The sequence below is a fragment of the Pinus tabuliformis genome, chromosome J, assembly GCF_031772625.1.
Source record: "Pinus tabuliformis cultivar Carrire ecotype Pingquan chromosome J, CPIR1, whole genome shotgun sequence".
In the NCBI taxonomy this organism is placed as follows: Eukaryota; Viridiplantae; Streptophyta; class Pinopsida; order Pinales; family Pinaceae; genus Pinus; species Pinus tabuliformis.
In genome coordinates this window covers 934,968,296-934,994,319 of record NC_142295.1, presented here as the reverse complement: position 1 = coordinate 934,994,319, position 26,024 = coordinate 934,968,296, and the positions used below count along the sequence as shown (strand labels likewise).

General features: G+C 36.7%; 1 pseudogene across 1 annotated transcript in view; it reads left to right on the top strand.

The window, feature by feature from the left end:
* Positions 1–3,819, top strand: part of LOC149229844 (hypersensitive-induced response protein-like protein 1) — a 74,145-nt pseudogene extending 70,326 nt beyond the window's left edge. The window contains exons 5-7 of the transcript XR_016247327.1: positions 1,986–1,999; positions 2,234–2,330; positions 2,978–3,819. The product of XR_016247327.1 is annotated as a hypersensitive-induced response protein-like protein 1 (transcript). The remainder of the gene's footprint in view (positions 1–1,985; positions 2,000–2,233; positions 2,331–2,977) is intronic.
* The last annotated feature ends 22,205 nt before the right edge of the window (positions 3,820–26,024 follow it).

Sequence of the window (26,024 nt, the reverse complement as noted above, 5' to 3'; positions counted from 1 at the left end):
GAGAACCCACAGTCTACATCAAGGAAAAGGATGGTCAAATTTTAATTGTTGTCTTGTATGTAGATGAGGTTATTTTCACTGGAAATGATATTTATCTTATTGAGAATTTTAAATCAGACATGAAAGATGAATTTGAAATGACTGACATGGGTTTGTTGAGATACTTCTTAGGCATAGAAGTAGATCAAAATGAAAAAGGAATTTTTATATCTCAAGCAAGATATGTAAATCAAGTTTTGGGCAGATTTAAGATGGAAGAATGCAAGGCAGCAATCACTCCCACAGTGATGGGATTAAAACTCAGCAGAGAGGACAGCAGCAAGGATTTTGATCCTAGCCTGTACAAAAGCATTGTGGGCAGCCTTATGTATTTAACAGCTACTAGGCCTGACATTATGTATGCTGTTAGTTTAATTTCCAGGTTCATGGAGAGGCCGAAGGAGGCACATTGGCAGGCAGCAAAGAGAATTTTGAGGCATGTCAAAGGTACCAAAATGTTTGGAATTTTATATCATGCCTCAGAACATTCAGATTTGGTTGGATACACTAATAGCGATTGGGCTGGAAGTGTAGATGATCGGAAGAGCACTTCCGGTTATGTATTTCATATGGGTTCAGGAGCCATTTCATGGGCTTCTAAGAAGCAGTCCATTGTAGCATTGTCTACAGCAGAGGCTGAATATGTGGCAGCTACAGCAGCAGCATGTCAAGCAGTGTGGATGAGAAGAATGTTGAGAAGCTTAGGCCAAGAGCAGGCAAAAGCGACAGTGATTTTTTGTGACAATAACTCAGCTATTGCATTGTCAAAGAATTCAGTGTTTCATAAGAAAACGAAACACATTGATACAAGGTTTCACTACATCAGAGAATTGGTGAACAATGGAGAAATTGTCTTAGAACATTGCAGGACCCAAGAACAGGTAGCAGACATCTTGACAAAGCCACTAGATCAGAAAAGCTTTGAATTTTTGAGGAAGTGTCTCGGTATGACCGAATGCCCAGCTGTTGAAATTAAAGGGGAGTGTTGAAATCTAATTTCAACGCTGTTGTATATCACCAGAAACCGTCGAGCAAACCCGCCGGAGAGCTCTCGGGTCCATTTTCCGGCGAAGGGAATCTCCGTACTCTTGAACCCGAGAAAATCTGGAGCAGACGCGTGGCTCTCCCCTGACATCAGCCAACGTAATTTTCTCGGGCGATAAAGTTAGGTGACAAAGTGCCTTCCGATATTGTTGTCCACCGTCCGATTTGATTGAATGTTCTCCGCCGTTGATCACCTGGAGCTGCATACGAACCTGCACCAAATTAAAACTATTGCGTGGAGTGTTAAATTTTTGGGTTGACCGCCGTGGAAGAAAGGACATGAAGTTTAATGTGTCAACGTAGAATTAAGTGGTGGCCTTTAATATGGTGATGGGCATACGTCCCATATTTTTTATATATATTTGTTTATATACGGCATGTATTAAATATATGAAATCGTATGTAATAAGTTTTTCATGTTTGAGTGTTGACTTTTATCATTGTATGTATGGCACACGGGAGAAAAAGACAGTGTGTGTTCGTAGCAGCGAGAGAGAACCAATGGATGTATGCACAGCAGTGCACACGATATACTTCGTAATGTTTTGTGTGGCATTTTGAAAAACAGAGGAGTAAGAAAAACCATGTGTGGTTTTTCACAGCAGTGCATAAAGAAAATGGTGGATTCGTAATGTTTTGTGTGGCATTTTGAAAAACAGAGGAGTAAGAAAAACCATGTGTGGTTTTGCACAGCAGTGCATAAAGAAAATGGTGGAGCGAATTTTTGTAAGCCTGTGTAATTTTTTTTTACAGCAGTAAACTTATGTAAACTTCTCTCAGTGAAATTTTTTTTAATCTTACCTGAGCACAAAAGATCCTGGAAAGGTAGAAACAGAGCATTGCCTCTGTGTGTTTGAATCTTGGTTTTTGGTATTTTCTCCATTGAAAAATACCCAACAAAGAGGAACTTGAGAAGGTAGAGTGAAAATCATTTCATCTTCGGTTTACGCTTTTATTTGGAGGATAAGTACCAATTGAAAAGTACTTGCATATTTATTTCTTTAGTTTCAGTTGGAAAAATGCCGGTAAATTCTTCGCATCTTCCAGTGTCACTGCATTGTTTTTCTCGATTTAGTGGATAGTTTTATTCTGGTTTTGATAAAATAATTTTTGAGTGTTCTCCACAATCATGTCTTCTATTTGGATATAGGTTATGACAAACTACGGATTTGAGATAGTGCAAACTCTCATTGTTGATATAGAGCCTGCTGAAACTGTGAAGAGAGCAATGAATGAAATAAATGCAGGCAAGAATTCTTTGCCATATTGAGGTCACAGTAGAATTATGTATATTTAAGCCCATCAAAGATAATTTCTTGCTGCTAGCTATTTTTTTAATAAAGGAATATTTGATCTTTGGAGAACTATGCCTCTATTATTTCAAGAGGTTCTGGTATGCTTATGTGTTTATGTATAGCTAACTAGCAACATGCTAATCATCAGTTGATGGTGGGGAATGAAAACTGTATCACCTTTGCTAATGTAGCTTTGCCTTAAAAATCCAATATCTTCTTAAAAGTTAATTTTACAAAAACATATGTCATGAACTTGCATTTTCAATTTTGCTGCAGTTATGCCGAACTGGGCCTCTTCTATTTCAAGAGGTTCTTTGGTATATTATGTGTATTTATAGATAGTTCACTGGCACAGACTAATCATCATTTGATAGCACGGATGAAAATTTTATCAGCTTTACTAATGTAGCTTTACTTTATAAATGCAATATCTTCTTAAAAGTTAACCTTATATAACAGCACACAAACTTGCATTTTTGTGCAGTTTTTTCCATAATTTTTTTTTCTTATTGTCGCTTTGTTTTTTCATTTTTATTTGAACTTCTTTTACATTATCTTCCATCTTATTCTCATATCAGTCATTTAAATTTTGATTTCAGCTGCAAGAATGAGAGTGGCAACAAATGACAAAGCTGAAGCAGAGAAAATCTTGCAAATTAAGCGAGCAGAAGGTGAAGCAGAAGCAAAGTATTTGTCTGGATTGGGTATTGCTCGTCAACGGCAAGCAATAGTGGATGGCCTTAGGGATAGTGTACTTGCTTTCTCTGACAATGTGCCTGGGACAACTGCAAGGAAGGTGATGGACATGGTCTTAGTGACGCAGTATTTTGACACAATGAAAGACATAGGAGCGTCTTCAAAGTCATCAGCAGTTTTCATCCCCCATGGACCTGGTGCAGTTCGTGATGTTGCTGAGGAGATCAGAAATGGATTACTTCAGGCACAGGCCCTTTAAACATTATAAATATTAAAAGAACATACGAAGAGTCAAATTTCAGAATAAAAGCACATTGGGTGCAACGATGTTTATAGCTTACCGTTTGCATTTTGAGTTTTTTAATTTTTTGATACAAGGAATTCTTACAGATTCAGTGCCTATTTACTATATAGTAAGTAGACACTCAACCTTGGATTTGGGGTGTGAATATACGCACATAATGAACGGTGGTGTACAGCCACTTTTTCAGTCTTATTAACAAAGAAAAGTTCTGCATGGATGAGAAGATGGGTAAAGTATTAATTATAAATGTGTTGCATTTCTGTCGTGTGAAAAGCTCAACAAACTTATGGATTTGAATTACAGATTGAAGTTCTGAGGGAGATCAACTGAAGTTGCAATACTAGAATTGAAGTTGCATCAAGGAATTTGGGTTTTATTTGAAGCATCTTGACAGCTACGTAACAAGCGTTCTAGTATAATGTTTTTGAGAATTAAACACTATGTGAATTTCGTACTGTAAATGCCAAGCTTCTTACGAGGTCATGATTTTTTATAACGTCCTTGCATGAAAGACTGCCATTGCCCTCTATTATGTGAAGATTCAATGTGGAAAGGTTGCTTCAGTGTATTTGTCAAAGTAACTTGCTTGCATTCATGTCCAAGAGTATACACAAATTTAGAATGCTTCTCATATTTTCTTTTGGTTGGCAAACTGAACTTTCTCACCCTAACCCTAATGTTTTTGCATTAGATACATTCACTTTGCTTTGGTGCTGACAGTTGATGTATCAGAAGAGATTAATATAGCAAAATGTAAATTTGCAATGGGGATAAGGGATTCACTGCTTTTTCAATTTTGACATTTGAAGCAACGGTTTTTGCTATCTTCAAGTAAAAAGAACAACATTCTTGGCTTACATGAAGATTGTGGAAAGCTTTGAGATATTGTGATAACTAATTCCCAATGAGGGCTGTGTATGTTTGTGTAATTAATATCTATTGTCATTCTTTAGTAATTAGGATTTAGTTTTAGGAGATTAAGAGTACATTAAAGTATACTAGTATTATTACTACTAATTTAATGGAAGATAGAGAACGCCTCTCTCCCCCCTTGTATAAATGTAATTTATATTCTTCTCAAAATTATTTTTTTGACATGGTCTCAGAGTCGAGGTGGGAAGAAACCAACGCTGAAAGTGGGTGAAGACCTAGAGATTGTTTTATCAAGTGATGGTTTGATGAACTACAATTTATTTTGTATTTTTAAGCAGAACAACAATATTATAATAATAAGGGCGCTATGGCAGAGCTAATAGCAATTGCACTTGACTTTCTAGAGTTTGAAAAACAAAAGTAGTTCTTTGTTACTGCAAAATGTTGCCTCCACCTGATTTCTGAGAAACCTTGTATCCATCAAAACTACATTTAAGAATCTTTTGGGTAAAAAATTCTAACAAATTGCTTACATAACACAATACAAAAGCAGTTCATGTCAGATTGGATTATGAACCCAGGGTTGTGTTACTGCTATGTTATTGCAAGAGGTTTTCTCTTCTTTAATACTATTATCCAAGCCTCAATGCTTGTAGTAAATTCTGAGATGCTCCCTTCAATCCAAGTTTTCCTTGGCCTGGAACTTCGGATTGACCCACCTTGCCTTTGTCCAAGGACTAAGCAAAATTGTTGTTTCCTGATCCAGATCTGGGGATTAGCAGTTTCTTATTCCACCAAGTCCTGTTGTATCACATCTTGTCGTTTGGATGGATTGTCCTTGATTTCTTCTGGTTCTATTTTTGGCTCGTCGATGGGCAGGTCTGAGCCATCTAGCTCAACGTCGTTAATCACTTGATGTTCTACTTTGGTATCAACCGACCAGGTGGGCTTATCTTGCTAATTCCTAAGTCTATTTCTGTCAGGAAATCTTTGCTGGAGTCTATTTCCACACAGTTTGAGCCTATGTTACCAGAAATCTTTGCTGGAGTCCATTTCCACACAGTTTGGGCCTATGTTACCAGAAACGAGAAACACGACAACGGTACTAGAAAAGGAGTTTGGAGGTTAAAAGGAGTTTGGAGGTTAAAAGGAGTTTGGAGGTTTCGCACTCAAGAAACGAGGAGAGAGAAAATGAAAATAAAAATGAAAAATACTGAGTTAGTTTCAATTTTCAATATAGTTTCAACTAAATTTCCAGCCCAGATTTTATAAAAAACTAAATAATTTGAATACCAAAATGATGCTTAGCAAATTGAGTATTAAATATATACATTATTATGCCTCCTAGTCAATTAGGTGTATACATTTTTATGCATTTTGCACCTTCAGCTAATTATTGTTTCTTTAAAAAAAATCCATATATATATATATAAATGTAAACAATAAATAGAATTTGCAATTAAATGTGAACTTCTTCAGCCACATAGAAAATAGTGTTTAAGCTATAAATTTTAACAATATACATGTTAAAGGAAAACAAATCAACTAATAAAAGACAATAGTAAAGAAATGATCAACTTTTTGTATACTTGGCATAGGCCTCTAAGTTATTGAATAAATAACTGCATGATATTGTCGTTCTTAGTTTCCTCATTTCTGCAATAGAAAAAGCAGTTCATGTCAGATTGGATTATGAACCCAGGGTTGTTTTACTGCAAGAGGTTTTCTCTTCTTTAATACTATTATCCAAGCTTCAATGCTGGTAGTAAATTCTGAGATGCTCCCTTCAATCCAAGTTTTCCTTGGCCTGGAACTTCCTGATCCAGATTAGCAGTTTCTTCATCCACCAAATCCTGTTGTATCACATCTTGTTGCTTGGATGGGGTGTCCTTGATTTCTTCTGGTTCTATTTTTGGCTCGCCGATGGGCAGGTCTGAGCCATCTAGCTCAACCTCGCTAATCACTTGATGTTCTACTTTGGTACCAACCGACCAGGTGGGCTTATGTTGGTAATTCCTGAGTCTATTTCTGTCAGAAAATCTTTTCTCAAGTCCATTCCCACACAGTTTGAGCTGACGAGCATATGCAGTGATATAGCGGTTTTCGGTTTCCTCACTTCTGCTGTAGTGATATTGTGGTTCCTAGTTTCCTCACTACTGCAATAGAATTCGCTGAGGACATTACCAATGCCTAAGAAAGAGGATAAATCCTAAAGACGCAATAATAGATTTAGAAGTCTAACCAAATCCAAAGCTAAAAACAGAGTATTTATCATTGGATCGAAGGATGGAGTCCACGGTTTCTTGTTTGATCCAGTTTTCCCCAAAATCAGGGACCAGGGACATAATTTTAATATCAAGGCTCTGTCTTCTGCTAGATCAAAAACCACAATGAAAGATGAAGGACCCCTTTGCACTGGGTAAATGAAAGCTTCTTCTTCTAACTCAGATTTCCACACGTCTAAAGTCTAAAGCGCGCTTATGTAGATCGACATAACGCGACCAAAACCGTTGAAACAACAACCAAGAGCATTTGTGCTGTAAAGGTTAGCCTTAGATGCATCTTACATGGCGCAACCAAAACGGTTGAAACGACAAACGAATGCGTTTGGGCTGCAAAGGTTAGCTTTAATACATCTTTTCCAATTGAAACAGAAATAACCAGAGTCCAATGAGAAGGAGGTCGAGAAACATTCTTCACGACATCTCTTAAAAACAAGCCTTACCCAAGTCATCGCTGAGGGGAACGGGGTTAAATCAATGACCGAAATCCAAAGCTAGCACTCGTGGTCTGCCCAATATTCTCAGTCACACAAGCTCCAGAGACCCCAGCAGAGGAAAACGCGGCCATCACTGAAGGAGATACTGCCAAGCTAAAAACGCAGTTACCAGGGGCAGAAACACCGCACAAACCAGTCGTAGCCACAGAAGCAGGAGAACAAACACTAAAGCCGGAATGAGGAGAGTCGGCCATACTAGGCCAGGCTACCAAGGAAGGCCGAGGATGGCCTGCGTGCATGGATAAGGCCAAACCCTAGCCGGCGCCCCCATTATTAGTCGCGGAACGGTTAATTCGGCTCAAACTGCAATTAATTTGAATAAAGGTAACACGTTTAACTTTGCAGGGTGAACGAATTCCGGATGGATTATTTATTCAGGCTTGTGCAGATTACTTAATCAGTCCCTTTACAAAATGTTTAATTAGCGGATGTACAAATTTTTTGCTATACTATTTTTCTTCTCTTTATGATATTTCCCATATTGTTGTGTGCAATTTATTGATGTCTTACGTGTGGTCTCACCATTGATAATCATCATATCATATGATAGGTGGTGAGGCCATTCGAAATGTAAATATTAGTAAACTCTTTGCACACAACATATATCTAGAAATTTATATGAACAAAATATTTATGGTTTTATATCTTTATATAACCATACATATCACATTATGAGAAATGCTTTCAAGGTAAAGAAAAGAGGAATGATTATGAATCGAAGAAAGATGGGTTTGGCATTCTTCCTTAGGGTTACGATTTGTTGCAGGTATGAAGGCATCGCCGACAGTATTTTCTTCAACCTGGCGAGTTCTGGTGACTCATGGCTCGACGGGTGCTATCCCTCCTCGGCGCTGGACTACTTTTGTCTGCATAGGGTGGATATGTTCCTTCATGATGGTTCGGAAGGCCTGGAGCAACCGGGACAAGGGAGGCTTTATATGGGCCTTGATATCCAATCTGCTCAAGACAATGATGGATTGGCCATGGATGTGGACAGACCGTTGAATCATTATGAGTTTAGGGAACCCCTGCGGACTAATAAGGATCTGCATGTCAAGGAGTTCCTCACCCACCTCAGCACAAAGGAGCCCCCAATATTCGTTTTCATTATTGGTACTTCTTTTCTTTGGTGTGATCGCGTGGTCAAGAAATCATTGTTTCTACATGCTTCACTCTGGACAGAGGTAGTGTTCTTTTTCTCCATTTATTATCATTGGGCTTTGCCGGTGAAAAATGGTCATTATCCCTTTCTCAACTATGGGCAAATGCTGCATGCAAAGCAAATCACCTCTTTTAGCAGGGATGGGCACAATTCGAGGGAAAGAACAAAGGATGAGAAGAGCAGTGTTTTATGCAGCGTAGGTTTATGGCCTCAACCATCAAGCGAAGAAGGCAGAGGTTTGATCTCATATCTAGAGGACCTATATCAAGTTTTTATCAAAACCATATCTGGGAAATCGATAATGATATGTGTACGGGGAATGGATTTGGTGATAGATCTGAAGAAAAAATCCCAAAATGCCACAGGTATTTCTACTTCATCACAAAGTTTAATTTTCTCTGGCGAAGTGTTGCAGGAAGAGATCCATTTGAAATATTATGGGATTCAAAGAGATTGTACCATTATCCAGAATTTAAGATTACAAGGTGGTGCCCCAAGAGCAAGCACATCAACTAGACCATCATCGACAAACAAGGCTCAGGCTTCTTTCAAAGATGCATTAAGAGGGAAATTTGTTGCACACGATAAACAAATCTCAAATTCGATAATACCAGGCCTGTACATTTTAGAAAAGATGGAAAAATCTTCAAATCTGTCCATAGAATTACTAGAAGTAAGTGACTTCTTCAACACTTTACATGCAAAAGCTATTATTTGTTGATTTAATGGTTACTGGACAAAATCTTAAAGAGCTTAGTCAATGGATATACCTCAACTAGACCAGAGAATGTGATATTTACCTATGCACAAAAGGTTTTTTTGTGGTTCAGTTTGATACCCAAAAAGATTACAATTATGTCATAAACGATGAACCATGGTTATGGGGAAGGGCATGTCTCTTCGTAACCCCATGGTTTTCTGATTTTGACGCAAACTCAATGGTGGTTACAAAATTGTCGGTATGGGTAAGGCTACATAACCTTCCGCTTCCTTATTGGCACCATCAAGTCTTAGAAGGTATAGGTAATTCTTTGGGAAGGTTCCTAAAGACAGATCAAGAAAGAATGGACAAAGGGATTTTCACCTTTGCACGTATTTGTGTGGAGATGGATTTAAGTAAAGGTCTCCTAGATTGTGTTAATCTGACACACAAAGATTTTAAGTGGATACAGTGGTTAGACTTTGAAAACACAACTCTTTAGTGTAGGGTTTACCATCAAACAGGGCATTTGAAAAATACAGGAAAACAAGCAAAGAAAGGAACAAAGAAGAGAACGCAAAAGAAAAAAGGATGGCACTTCCTAGAATCCTCTTCATCAGAGGATGCAAATGAAGAAATGCATGAAACTCAACAACAACACGAGACAAAAATACAAAAAGGCTCACAAGAGATGGAGGAAGAAAAAGGAGGAAGAACATAACAAACAATCAAAGATTCCAAATAACTTAGTAGTTATTCCAATCCTTGAAATCCAAGTAAAGAGGAATAACAACAATCAAGACACAAGTGGAACCAAATGATCTCATGTATCCGAAAGCTCTGATTCAGACAAAGATATCTCAATCCATATAAGAAATAATGAGCTGGATATTGTCACCTTTGCTCCATCACTTGGGGTGTGGCGAAAAGTTCAAAAGAAAAAAGGAAAAAAAGAAAAGTCCAGATTATCTGACAATTTGTAATTTTATTTTATTTTCTATTCTTTGGTATCTTCGCTACTATGTGTGTTTTATGCACAATGGTCCCACGAGACAACCTCTGAATGCTTTAATGCATCTACACAATGTAACTTTTTATTTTTATTAATAGAAAGTTATTGATTTTTCCTTGGAAAAAAACTATACATATTTGTGTAGTCTAATGAACCAACATTTTCATTTGGAAAACAATTGAAATCTAGGCATGATTTCGATAAATTTCGGTGGGAATTTTGGGAAATCCAGGTTGGAGTTGTCAAGCTCCTAGGTCTTGGGTGCCCCAAGGGCTTTTGATGGTGTTGAATCAATTTTCAACATAAAACTGTGATTCACACTCCCACGACCAAATTTTTTGAAAAAATAAATGACCAGATTCTAGCAAAAAATGATTGTCCAAGCAAAATCGTCGCCTCATAGACAATTTCATACATATTTTTGTTGAAAATAACAAGAAATGTTAAAAATAACATCAAGAAAAATCTTAATTTTATTTGTCCTTGAATTAAATTGGGAGTAAAATTGTTATTCCACATCTCATGACAACTTGTATTAGTTAACTAAGTTAATTTGACTTAGTTGGCTCAGTTAATTCGAGTTGAGGGTCTAACTAAAGTTATGTAGAGTGCCTCCTACATTATAAGAGCCCTAGTTGAGTTAATTTTGAGTCATAATTAATTAATTCAGTCTAACTAAGTTAAATTCAGTTAAACTAGTTCCAACTGTTGGAGGAATTATTGGGAGGTCTAGTAGTGGTGCTCCCTGAAGTAAAATATGGTGGTCCCTAAAGTACAGTGTGGTGATGTCTACAGTGGAGTGTGGTGTTTCCTGCAGTGATCAACCAGTAAACTAAATATTCACTAATAATTAGCTCATGCATGTTAGATTAGAGAAACACCCAACTGAGATTGGAGTTCAGGGATAGTGTACTATCAATTGTAAAATCATCTAAATTAAAGCAATGGTGCATGCAATTAGAAAAAGACCTATGAGGATTGTGCAATTCATAATTGATGATTTTCTTAATTAAATAGAGGGTAATTCCTTAAGGAACAATGCAAGGAAATAGGGACTTGGGCAAGCAAGAATTTTGCTAAGTCTTGGCTTGAGCTCTCTAGGAAGTAATGAGATAGATATAGATAGTGTAGAGGTTGCTCAGGCTTGAGAAAAACATTTTAATCTTCTCATATTTTCTGGCTAATGCAATATACAGATAGAAGGGCTTTTTAGTTGTGGCTTTCCCCAGAAAATCATTGTGTAATGTGTTGATGGAATTCTTTCTCTTGTATGCTTTGTGATTTTGCAATCGTTTAATTGTTTTTGCTGATGAGTATAGTAGATTCAATTCTTTTGTTTTAGCATATTACATATGCAGATTGAATCTACAAGGAAATTCTACATGGTATCAGAGCTGGATTTGTAGAAAATTTTACATGTTTTTAGAACTAGATTTGTAGAAATTTCTACATGGTATAAGATAATGATTCACAATAAATAAGGAATTGTGAACTGCAGATTAATGGAGCTCTAATTTAGGGCATATCCAGAAGATCCCATGTGCATACTTCTTAATGGAGCTAGAAGGTTGTTAGTGGGTAGATCAGTGAGCCAATTTTTAGTGACACAAAAAGGAGTTGTGATCATTGATATTGGTAGATTGAGGAGCAGAGATATCTCCCACATGGAGATTGAGACTCAAAGGGAGTCTAGTTTTAGAAGGAGCAACCCTATGGAAGCTAGTACTTTAGGATCTGAGAAGATTAGACTCATTATTGCAGTAGTTGCAACAGTAGTGAGGAAGCAACAACAAAGCAGTAATAGTAGAAATATGAGAAGATTTGATTTCACCATGCATGCAACGATACCTCTAGGAGTGAGGTGGGGTGATGTAGATCCTTATTCCAAGAGTTGCAGAAATTTGGGCAAGGTCCATTGAGGTGTTTTTGTCTCATGGATCATTCCCTTGCTACAGGGGCCCAAAGTATTCAGTAGCAGGAGGATCAATGTCAGTCAGATATTAAGGAGTGCAAAGAAGTGTTGGTAGTAGAGGAGGAGGCTCAGTAGCAAAGTTAGCAGCAACACAATTTTCCCAGTAAAACAGTTGCAAGATTCAATGATTATTTTTATTTATTCTTTTATTCTTTTCAGTTGCAGATGTTGCAGTAGCAACAACAACATTGAGAAGTGTTTCATGAAGTACATTTGAAAGATGCTAGATCGGGGTAGATGTGAATCCATTTCTTGTTGAGAGGGAGTGTTGAAAATAACAATAAGAAACGTTAAACCTAGCATCAAGAAAAATTCTAATTTAATTTGTCCTTGAATTAAATTGGGAAAAAAAAATAATTCCACATCTCATGACAACTTGTATTAGTTAACTAAGTTAATTTGACTTAGTTGGCTCAGTTAATTCAAGTTGGGGGTCTAACTAGAGTCATGTAGTGTTTCTTATATATTATAAGATCCATGATTGAGTTTATTTTAAGTTGTAATTAATTAATTTAGTCTAACTAAGTTAAAGTCAGTTAAACTAGTTCAAACTATTGGGGGAACCACTGGGAGGTCTAGTAGTGTGGTGTTACCTGAATTACAGTGTGATGATTCTTGAAGTATAGTGTGGTGCTACCAAAAGTGCAGTGTGGTACTACCTGCAGTGATCAACTAGTAAAATGAAGATTCACTCATAATGAACTCATGCATGTCAGATCAGAGAAATATCTAGTTGATATTGGAGTTTAGGGACAACATACTACGAGTTGTAAAGTCATCTAAATTAAACTAATGGTGCATGCAATGAGAAAAAGGCCTATGAGGATTGTGAAATTCATAATTGAGGAATTTCCTAATTAAATAGAGATTAATTCCTTGAGGAACAACACAAGGAAATAGGGACTTGGGTAAGCAAGACTTTGGCTAAGTATTGGCTTGAGCTTGTCAAGGAAGCAGTGAGATAGATAGAGATAGTGTAGAGATTGCTCGGGCTTGAGTAAAGCATTGCAATCTTATCATATTTCCTTACTAATGCAATATATAGATAGCAGGGATTTTTATCTTTGTCTTTCCCCAGGAAATCATTGTGTAATGTGTTTATTGAATCCTTTCTCTTATATGCTTTGTGATTTCATGATTGTTTAATTGTTTCTGCTAATGAGTAGAGTAGATTCAATTCTTTTGTTTGAGCATACTACATAAACAGTTTGAATCTACAAGGAAATTCTACATGATATCAAAGCTAGATTTGTAGAAACTTCTACATATTCCCTATTTATAAGTTTGGACAATTCTTCTTTTAGTGTATGACCATGTTTTAGGTTCCTTGGTTTAATACTATGATCACTTTGTTCAATCTGATATTTAAAGGTAGTAAAAATTTTAATAGACAAATTTCAATAACTTTATTTTATGTATATAGATATAGTGTGGTTCACGGATACCGAAGATTATTGTCCACTACGTCCATGGAAATACTTGGGCAAATCCACCCAAAGGGATCACATCCTACCAGCTCATTAGCAAAGCCTTACCCTGAGAGTGTCGAGGAGAATTGACCTCATGAAATCCCACTAGCAAGGTGCTTTAGCGATGACAATTCAAACAATTGAGCTAACCATTGGGGCTTATTTTTTTAAATATGATACTTAAAGGTAGTAAAAAAATTATTAGTGAAATGTTCAATACATGGAAACCATAAGTGATTGCAATTTTTGCGCACATGTGTTGAGGAACTGCAATTTATTTGAATTTGCTTCCTTTTCTCTTTTCTTAATGTTTTGATTTTCTATAAAAATCTAGAATGGAAAAATCTTATGTTTAAAATTATGCTTTTATTAATATTAATGTTTTAATAATAAATTTTTTTTAGCAATTAAATTTGATTAATTTTTTTTAAATGATATTAGAATTTTTAATCTTTAAATTTACATATTTTATAAAAGAGAGAAAACAAAATAATTATATTTTGATATGGAACTTCAAGAATTCATCACATTATGTTTTTGAGTCGACATTTCGAGCCAAAGACACTTATGATAGACACAAAATTTCATATCAAAATTACTCATCTCACACAATCTTATACTTCAAAAATAATTATAATAAAATAACATTTCAAAGTTTATTTTAATATTAAATATAATATTTTGTCTCACTTATTAGGTTGTATTATTTAAACAATGTTATTGCATTGGTAAGCGCCTTACAATCAAAGTATGGGGGCAATATAGTAGTGGTGTAAATGCTTGTTTATAAACACTACCATGTTAGCTCAATTAAAAATAATAAAAGGTGAAAAGTAATATAGAGTCCAATATGAGGGAGATAACATGGTGTCGGTAAATGAGTGTAAAAATTTAAATGTCGACTCAATTAATAATAAAATTTAAATGCAATAAAAATAATAAAATTCAATTCCTTGTGTTGTAATTTTGTTTTTATTAATAAAATAATGAAAAAAAATATCTCGATGGGGGTGTGAACAAAAGATCCGGGGGGGCTTGGGGGATCATGTCCACCACCCCACCCACCTAAACAAGAGTAAATGCAATGGGAGAGATGTTTTTTGGGCATGCATTCACATGTAACCACCCTGATGGTAATAAATAAAAGAGCTAGTATGATGTTTTGTGTTTTTTGTTTGGAGGTGGAGGTGAAGGGTTGTTGTAGGCGTCAGGTCAAGGCACCAAATTCCCTACTGCAAACCCCTTTTTTAGTCTTTAGTGAGATGGAATTCGATTTTGGTTTTCCATTAGACTATTGTCTGAGAGGTGGGTCTCATCGTGGAACTGGGGTTCTAGTTATTCATGCTTTGGTGTGGAGAGTGAGCTACAAACTCGGTTGTATGTCGATAAGTGGAGGGAGGGTATTATTATGAGTGCATTGGGCCTATGGAGGAGGGTGAAGGACTCCAGGCAGAGTGTGGCTAACTGGTTGGTGGCTTTGGATTATGGTTGAAGTGGTCGGTGTTGGCCACGAATTGTGCACTAGGGCGCTGACACACTGGTATCAGCCTTTCTTATATACTTTGTTATTCTCAATTGTCTATTTATTCATGTTAGTCGAGTTTGGGCTAAACTTGTTCTTACCATGGGACGTATACTATCACGGGGTTGTGGGTTTGGTTTGGGCTGGAGAAAGGATTTTGAGTCCAGAATTATTGTGGAAAAGGGTTATTTGATGTTGTGTTTGAGACAAGGGATTGACCCCTCACACCCTTAAAACGTTGTGTAAATTGGTGCAATCTCGTAAGGGTAGGTGCCATGTGGGGTTAGGGTTTTATTGTTGGTCTCATAATATTCACAGTCGTTGGTCACTCTATGTGTAGAAGCCACCTCAGTGGTTCTACACATGAGATTCCTTCTTTTGGTTTAGGCTGTTCTATGTCTATTGAAGGTGCAAATTTCATGTTGGTTCCTTCTTCGATTGGGGGTTGGGCTGGGATCCTAACTTTCTAATTCCCTTGTCATGGGAGATTCAGTTTTTGTTTCAAATGTTACTCTCTCTTGTTTTCCATGTTGCCTATAAAATGTATGGGTGTAGATGAGGGGGGAGGTGGCAACAACCCACCTGGTTAACGAAGGGCTTGTCTCTTTTCTCAAGATTCAACCACTACATATTTCAATGTTGTCCCTCTTGAAACTAGAACAGAAATTTGGAAGTTTGAAAATTAGGCTGGAGAGAAGAGAATCCTTCTCTGACTCTGAAATTATGGAAGATATGTCTTATTGGGTTCCAAACCTTGGGCATCTCAAGGGATAGAAAAAACAATATCTCAATTGTGTTGCTCTCCATTGACAGATGAAGACACTATTGCATATGTCGTTGAAAGATAAACAAGTGCAACATTACAATGTATTCCCCTCATTGGAGGTCATCAAGAGGATGCTGTGGAATCAAGGGTTCACTCTTCAAAGACTAAAATCAAGACTAGCTCATGTTGAGGATATTATTAAGTTGTAAATAGGCTTTGTTACACTATCATGGGTGAATATCATTGCTTATCAATACCAAATGTCAAAAACCATAACTCATTTCACAATCAAAATATTTTAATTTAATTTAATTTTATAACGCTTTTTTAATTAAATCTAAATGAAAAAATGTTATAATTAATTTGAAGATATATCTAAACCCTCTATCCTCACTATTACTAAAAATATTTTGTGGGATTAAATCAAGGTTTTAATAAAACTATAAATGAGAATACTTGTATCGCATCTAGAGGTACTCTCCAACTGAGTATGGTAGTTGTGATGTCAACATAAACATTTTGACTTGGTTCAAAAAATAAGAGATGTTAATTTTTCGATAATTATAATTATAAAAATAAAAATACAATTATTAATTATAATTTTAACTGTAAAAATATAAATTAAATTAAACTAAAAAATTACCATTGTTTGCAAGCCCATAGTATTGAATAGCCCATGGTATTTTTCAATAGTATTTGTTATGATGCACCATATGTAAAGGCTTAAGGAAATCCATTATGGAAAGCAAGAGTACTAGGTTAGATCGTCTTAACGTTGGAATTGATTCCTCTAGGTGCTTGGTAGGTCCCAATTTAAAATGGATCTAGGATTATTTGTGCTATTATAAATGGTTTAACTTAAAAACATACGTAAGTGTAAAAAAAAACATTAAATGAAAATTATGTTACAAACATAATTTTTAATTATCACTAAAACTGAAATTGAATGGGGGTGTTGTAACCACGCTCCCCACCATAACCAGGTGAGAAGTGGTCACTTGCTAATCCAGTCCCCCTTACATAGTCAGAGAGGTGAGATAAGAACAAAATATCTTTTTTCTTCTTCTTCAAACCTAAAATGAATATCACCATTGTGTTCGTCTCTCTAAGATGAATCAAGTGATATAAAATTTCACCTTGATTCGACCTCTGGATTGAAAGCTATGACCCTTCGAAGTTCCAGCCAGCTCGATGACGCCATGTCATCAACCCACCAGGTGGCACATAGGTGGCCACCTTAGCCAGTCTTCCCATGCCACTCGACAACGTTCTATTTGCCACTACTCATTCATGGGTGGGCTCCAAAACTTTCCACTGTACATTGTCTTATGGGTCTCATGCATACCATATATATATATATATATATATATATATATATATATATATATATATATATATATATATATACCACTTATTTTTCCATAACTCTTACCAAGGAGGAATTCGGTTTACGTGCTAGACAAACGAGTTTTGGTCAAAGGTTGGCTCAAAACTGTAGTAACCCTTGCTTCTTCGAGCCTATTGGCCCAACCTAGACCTTATCCGCATACAAAATATTTACATGGGGCTCGATCACGACTCCAAGTTAGAGGTTGGTGCTACCCCAAACAAACATGTTGCCCCACTATTCCTGACCCCGACTACTGATCATCCGTCAATTCAAAGGTTGGCTCATATCTTAACTCCCTCATTTAGCATAATGGAACTGACCTTGTACAAAAGGACTCATTCATGTCTTTGGTCGCAAGGGTTGAAGGAGAAATGGCTAATTTTCGATATCCTCCATTAAGGCATCGCCCATGATTTGTTTCCCATTTGTGATATTATGCATTTTTTTTGTGATTCAGATAAGGAAACCCTACTACATCCTCAGTGACATCTGCCATCTTGATAACATTAGTGCAAGCTACATGGGCCATTTAAACTACTAAGGACTATACATGAAGATCTCGACCATGGATCGACCTTGGTGGTTCCAGAACCACTTGGACTTGCAAAAGACTTCAACCCTTAACTTTGGTGTTCCATGAAGCAATTAGACTTGTTATCCCTCCTATGTTGACAACCATATTTTCCCTTCTTGGTCTACAGATGACATATGGAGCCAAAATGGCCACAAGGTGATCTACTCACCCCAAACCATCAGGAATCCCTCCTTTGAAGGTCAATCACAGACATGGGCCATGGATATGAATACATAAGTGATTGCACCATGGGTCCATGAGCATTTTGTTCATGCTGAAAGGTCCAAGGACCTATCTTGAAAACTAACAGACACCATAAGATGATAGAACTTATTATGGATGTATGGTGTCGAGGAGGGCTACAAGAATATTGGCATTCCAAAAAAAAGAGGAGGATCCATTTCCAAGTCCAATGATAAACTTGAGTCGTATATGTTTGTAGCCGAATAATAATACCATAAGCTTACAACCAACCCCTTGTCATGGAAAGGAATTCCAGGCATGAGACACTTCAATGGAAGTCAACTACCCTTTCCCATTTCTTTCATGACTCATAAAGGAACTTTCATGCCCTTACCACACACTAAGGTGCAACCCAGGGAAAGTCTCAACCTTGCAAATGGTTATACTCATGTATACAAGAAGTACCGACATGAGGAAAAAAGATCCAACATTTGTGAATGAATTCCAAATTATTTGGATATTAACATGGACATGTAAATGATCTCCCACAGATAGGGAATCCACCAAGTTAATCAACCTAATTGTAACTAGCCATTTAGCCAAGGACTTTCCAGATGCTCCATCATTGTGACAACACATAATCTAGAACTCCTATTCTTTGAGGATTTAATCAACAAGGGATCCATAACAAAAGTGCAACTTGACTGGGAGCATGGGGTAAATCCCATGTTAACCGACCCACCTAGTGGTGCTCCACTCCTCATGACATGAAGGCTAATGTCTTAATACCTTAGTGTAATGATCTTATATACCCAACACTACGGAATACATCCTGAATAATGGAAGGCAACTCTCATAACAGATAACGTGTCAACAAGAATAAACAAGAAGGGAATTTCACATTCCATAGTGTAAATGCAATAGAAAAAAAAAAGTCGATAATCAAATATTCACCATGCTACACAAGAAGGGATTTGTACATATATCAACATGGTTATTCATTGTTCCAACACATAAAGTAGTCACATTGTATATTGTCCAATCCTGTAAAATAACATTTACATAACCATACATTAAGCATTAGTGATAAAAAATTTAACATGCATTCCTTATCGTGTGAGTTACATATGAATACTTAGTATAACTACTTGGGAAACTGATTCTGAGACTATGAATCTCCACCCAACCATAGATAGTTGCAACTACTGCACACTTGCAGCTATCACCCCCAAGCCAGATTCTAAATACTGATGGATATTCTACTCAAGGGATAACCACAACCCACAATTGCTCTAGGGACTCCATAGGTCTCTCCCCCTCTACCCATAATTGACTTACAACAACAAATGCACAATGAGTCACTATATTCACCATTCGATTATTGCATAAGGACTCAAGAGACTCATTGTCTCCAGGTTTCTACTCAACATCGTGGTTCTAGAATACTTGTGGACTCCATAACCATTACAAACTGAATAAACAATAAGAAAGCCATCCAAAATCCTTTAGGGTCTTTTTTTCTAGGAATACTTCTTCCACCCCAGCCCTTTGAGATTTTCTAAAAATCACATATCCGCCCTCTAAACATTGGGGACTCGAGAGGCAATTTTCTCTCCCCATGTGGAAGAGGTTCTTTTGACTTCTTGTTAACTGAGAATGTCTCCTCTCCTTTGTGATATTCCTTTCATTTTATTCTCTACTCTTCGCTTTCATTCCCTATCTTTGTGTCTTCTCCTCTTCGCTTTCACTCTCTATTGTCTGTCTCCCTCTCTCCCTTTTCTGCCCCTCTCTAGTTTCTTTTGTTGTATCTTTTCTCCTGTCATTTGGGCCGTCTTCTCCTCAGCATGACCTCTGACAATGAAACTACCAAAGAATCTTTCCAACCACTGGAAAGTGAGCCTCATGTTCCACTGTCGTTATTTCCTTAATTTGTTTCAATGGCCCACTCCTTCTCACGTGCTCTAGTCCACATTTATTGACAACACAATCAACTTCATTTGGTGTTCTCTCCTCCGTTGCTTACATTATTCTCTAAGTGAGTATGTTTTTTGGCATACCTTCCTACAGTCCCATTAAGTTCAAGACCAAAACCATTAAGGTATCAACAACTAACCTTTAATGGTTGTCCAAACAATTTATATTTCCATGCCTCAAGGAAGCTACACCATCCTAGACAAGCAACCTCCCCAGTCTCTAGAATTTGTGTCCCATTACTCAACCCATTTATAAAGTAATTACATCGGACATATGAGTGTAAGAAATTGGGGTTGTCACAAACCCCTACCCTTTAGGGGAACATCTTCCTTGATGTTTTTTTCCCATATACAACACCAAATACATGCTTAAAGAAAACACATATTGTCATGGAGCTTTATACATATAACTTTGTACAAAATTTAAAATTTAGATAAATTTGCTTCAACCAGCAAACTGAGAAGCATATGTCGCCCTCATTGAGTCAGTCATTTCCCAAGTGGCTTCCTTGGGCCCAAAGTGTCTCCATTTAAGTTTTACTTTCTCTATTACTTGATTTTGGAGCATGAGACTCCTCTGATCTAAGATGCATAGTGGTTATGGCTAGAAATCTCCCTCTGGTTCCACCTATAGCACACATCAATCAATCACATGATTAGAATCTTGTACATATATTTTAAGTAAAGAAACATGGAAAACATCATGAATTTTTATTGAAGGGGGTAAGGCTAACTTATAATCCATTGATCCAATCCTTTCAAGGATCCTAGAAGGTCCACAATACTATGGCCCCGACTTGGCACAAGTCCCAATCTTTAAGGAACTCTTCTTTGGTTTAATTATCAAATAAGCATGTTCCCCTACTTGGAACTCTTTGTGCACCCTATGATGATCTGAATAGATTTTCTACCTTTCTTGTGGCACCTTCAAATTCTACTTAACAGACTAAATTTGCTACTCCATATCTTTGAGCATATTAGGTCCAATAAGGACCTTGTTCACTGGATCACTCTAGGTAATGGGAGCACTACAACTCCTTCCATAAAGTGCCTTGAATAGGCTCATTCTTATGGATTCTTGATACCCATTATTGTATGCAAATTCTACAAGTGGAAGATAGTCTTCCCACTTCTTCAGCTAGTGCATCACATACATTCTTAACATGTCTTCAAGGATCTTATTTTTCCTCTTGGTTTTTCCATTCATTTGTGGATGATAAGAAGTACTAAATGGAAATTTTGTTCCCAAGTCTAAAAATAATTACTTCCAAAACCTTGAAGTGAACTTAGCAGCTCTATCTAAGATGATTTTTTTAGAATTCCATGCAATTTCACAATCTATTTTATGAAAATTTGAGCTATTTCACTTGTTGAGTTGGTGGATTTAACTACCAAAAAGTGGGATACGTTGTTCAACTTGTCAATTACCACAATAATTGCATTGTGTTGCTTGTAGGTTCTCGGTAAACTTGTAATGAAATCTATCAAGATCACCTCCCACTTCCATTCTAGAATGTAAATACACTACAATAAACCTGCTAGATGTTTGCATTCAAATTTCTATTTCTAGCACTCTATGCATTTAGCAACAACATCAACCACTTCTTTCTTCAAATTTGGCCAATAATAAAACTTTGTAATGGTTGAAAGAGTCTTTTGATATCTTGGATGGCCTAAATATGGCTTAACATGAAACTCTCTCATTATGAGCCTCTTCAAATCATCATTATTTAGTATATAGATTATGTTCCTGAATCTAATCAAGTCACCATCTGTGAGATGATATTCCTCATCTTCACTATTTTGTTGCATTTTTTCCTTCATTTGCTGATATTTTTCATCATGTTGTCCTATAAATTTGACACTTTCCACCAGGTCCACTTCACAAGAGCTTGTGGCTACCAATTGTTTCATTTTAATCCTCCTACTGAGTGCATTAATAACTTTTTTTTCTTTGCCTTTGGTATACGTGATTTCAAAGTAAAGTTTTCTAATTATGGCTAGCCATCTAGCATGTCTTGCATTCAGCTTAGGTTTATGAAATAAATTTTTGAGTCCGCTATAATCTGTCATAAGCATGAACTTCATTCTAGGAAGATAATTCCTCCACGTCTTTAATGCATGAATATTGGTAGTGAACTCAATATCATGAGTTACATAATTTACCTCATGTTCATTTAGCTTCTATGACTCATAAAAAACTACTTACCCTTCTTTCATCAGGACTCCACTAAGCCCTTCCTTGCAGGCATTTCTACACACTGCAAAATATTTATCTGGATTGGCGATCCTCAATATTAGTGCATCAGTGAGCAACTGCTTCAAATACATGAGGCTTGTTGCACATTCAGTCACCCATTCAAATTTCTTTCCTTTTCTCTAAAAGGATGTGATAGGATAGCCTATCTTAGAAAAGTTCCTTATGAATCGCCTGTAATAACCTACGAAACCCATGAATGATCCGAATTCATTCAGATTCCTTGGTGTTTTCCACTCTATTACAGCCTTGATATTTTATGGATCAACTAATATCCCCTCCTTGGAGACAATGTGCCTAAAATAATCTATTTGTGCTTGAAAGAGTTCACATTTTCTAAGCTTCAAATAAATCTTATGATCCCTCAATAATTGCAATACTATAGTAAGGTGCCTTTCATGCTCATCTTCAATCCTTGAATATATCAATATGACATCAACAAAAAAAATTAACATTTTTTTTTCCAAATAAGGACACATTACATTATTCATTAGATACATGAAAGTGGTTGGGGAATTTGTGAGACCAAAGGGTACCACCGTAAACTCGTAATGCCCATATCTTGTCCTGAAAGCAGTTTTATAGATATCTTCTTCTTTCATGCGCACCTGATAATACCCTTGAGACCTCAAATCGTTCTTGGAGAACATTGTTTCTCCCATTAGATGATCAAGTAGGTCATTAATCCATGGCAATGAATATATATTCTTGATGGTTATTTTATTCAATTACCTGTAATCTATACATAATCTTAGTGCATGATCTTTCCTTTTGATGAATAGGATTGGTGCTCCCCATGGAGACACACTTGGCCTTATATAGCCTTTATCCATCATTTCCTTAAGCTATAATTTTAGCTCAGCTAACTTTGGTGTACTCATCGTATGTGGTGCCTTAGATGTTGGTGCTGCTCCAAGTGTCAATTCAATAGATAAATCTACCTCTATGTGAGGAGGTAACCTAGGAACTTATTTTGGAAACACATCCTCACATTGTTGTAATGATAGATATTTCCTCATAAATTCAATTTGTTCTTGTCCAAAGTTGCCATTAACTTCCTTATTATTGGAAATTGACACTGCATATAGTGTACATCCCTTCTGGTAACTACGTTTAGGCTGCATTGTTGTGAACAACCTTACTGAAATCAGATTTTTATTTCCTTACAAAACTATTCTTTCCCCGACATCATCCAAACATTCAGGTGTTTGTTTTTTCAAAACAATCGACCTTGGTTATGTGCATGTGCACTGAATCCATGCCCAGTAACATGTTGTACACACCCAATGGTAGTAATTTCAAACACGTTTTCATGGGCATGCCACTGAGATCAAGCACACATGATATCTCCTAATAACTAAGTTTCCTCCTTGTTCCTGTTACAAATTGAACTATCCATGGTTTTTCATGAAATTCCTTAGCAAGATTGTATTTTTCCACAAGCTCTAGACAGACATAGATGTAACTAGGACTAGGGTAAAGAAGAATGGAAACAACTTGGTTACAAAACTTACCTTCCATCTCAATGATGGATGTCTGGTGGTCTTCATGGAAATTTCCCACAATTGCATAAATTCTTGGTAAGCTCTGGGCTACATCACCCACTATATGAGCTTCCCAAGCACTGTAAATCTCTGGCCCCACATATATTTAGTGTGGGAAGCATATTTTCCGATGATTTTCACCACATGTCTTGCATTCCAATTAAATCCCTCTTCAATTATGTCTCATACATTTTTCAAATCTTCCCACCATATGTCAGTTTTTTCCTTTCATGCTATAGGTGGCAATCTTGGCTTTCATATTTCCAATAATCATATATTCTATTGAATTTGTTCATACCAAGCAACCAGGCTTCTACATATTTATATTTCTTCATGTCTCTATCAAATATTGGTGGCTTGGTCTTCTTAAATTCCTATGGCATATGGTCCCTTTCCTTCTTTCATTGATGGTGATGAGTGAGAATGGTGATAAAATCTCCTAGCAGTAGAACTAGGATGTCCACCAACATGGTATTTATGAGTGTTAAGTGTTCCTTCTGTGGTAATTAGTGATGTAGTTCCTCTCATTATATCTTCAATTTCCCACCTATGCCTCTTTCTAGAACTACCACCATCTGCTCCATTTGTTCTCTCTTCTGGCTCCTAAGGGCTCCTTCGGTCTCTATAACTAGCCTTCAACTCACACTGCCTCATCCTCTGTAAGTATGAGAGGATTTGCAGAATAAATACATTTATCTTAGCTTTCTTCTATTAGAATCTCACCAACCTTTGATTATCTACCTTGAAGCTTCAAACTTTGGCCCTTAGGATCCTTGAGGTATCTATATAGTCATGAGAGTTTTCCCTTCCCCCTTTGCCAACTGATATTTCCTCTTCATTTAATATGGCCTCTTCATTTCCATGCTATGACTAATTGGAACTATACTGCACCATCTCAATCCTCACTCCCAAGTCTTCCACTACCTTTTACTTCTTTGATGTGATGTCAATCACAACCAATTATTAGACATATAATAGAATGAATAATCAGTAAGAAATCAATCCCGTGATCATGCTCTCACAAAGTTTTTATGTTAAATTGTATGCAACCAACAATCCCTCATGTTCATTATTGTCATTAAGTTAGCAAGATAACTATCACAGTTGTATGTGCAATCGAACAAGCACAAACTAGCTTTTAACACCTAAAAATTTGTTAAGTCAATCTCTAAAAGTCATTACGAAACCCTCTCATGGAAAATCTATTGTTAATCGCCCATGATAGAGCCCATTTAGTCCAAGTGTTGAATATGGATGCTCTGATAATGCCTCTAACCACCCTCCCCACCATAACTAGGTGAGAAGTGGTCACTTTCTAATCCAATCCCCATTGCACAATCATAGAGATGGCATAATACCATATATTTTTTCTTCAAACCTGTAATGAATGTCACCATTGTGTTAGTCTCTCCAAGATGAATCTGGTGATATAAAATTTCACCCCAATCCAATGTTTAGATCGAAAGCTATAACCATTTAAAGTTCTAGCCAACCTGATGATACCACATCACTAGCCTACCATGCAACACATGTGGAAACCTTAGCAGTCTTCCCATGCTACTCGTAAACATTCTATTTGTCGCTACCCATTCATGGGTGGGATCCACAACATTGCATGGTATACTGGCTTATGGGTGTCATTACACACATGTGGCAACCTTAGCCAGTCTTCCCATGCCTCTCGAAAATGTTTTATTTGTTGCTACGCATTCATGGGTGGGACCCACAACACTACATGGTACACTGGCTTATGGGTGTCATGCATATGATATATATATATACCACTTATTCCATCAGAACGCTCACCAAGGCAGACTTTAGTTTACAAGAACAACATATGAGGTTTGGTCATAGGTCAGCTTGAAATTTTGGTAACTATTGTCACTCTAAGAATGTTGGACCAACCTCAACCTCGTGCGCATATGAAATATTTACATGTGGCCTGACCTCGACTCCAAGTTGGAGGTTGGAACCACTCAAAACAAACATGTTGTTGCACCATTCATGACCTTGACTATCAATCATCCTTTAAGTTAGAGGTTAGATCGTATCTCAACTCCCTCATTCGATGCAATGGAATGGTCCTCGTGTAGAATTTCCTGCAAATTCTCTACAAATCTACCTTTGAGATCTATGTAGAAAATTTGACTGTAGATTGAACTGATTATGCAATGTACTAAAGCAAAATACTTAATCTACTTCTACAATCAAACTTGCGGAAGCTTAATTGATTTTGAGTAAGATCAAACAAAACACATATAATAGAGAAGAAGATTCAATCACACATGAAACACAAAAGAATACTCTAGGGAAAGCCTTAGCTAAAAACCCCACTATCTGTATTATCATACAAGTGGAAATATCTCAGGATTACACAAAGCTTTAGCTCTCAAGCTATCCAACTCCCAGTACAATCCCTCACTACTGCTCATAGACAGAATAGACAACACATATGCCTTCCTTCAGTCCT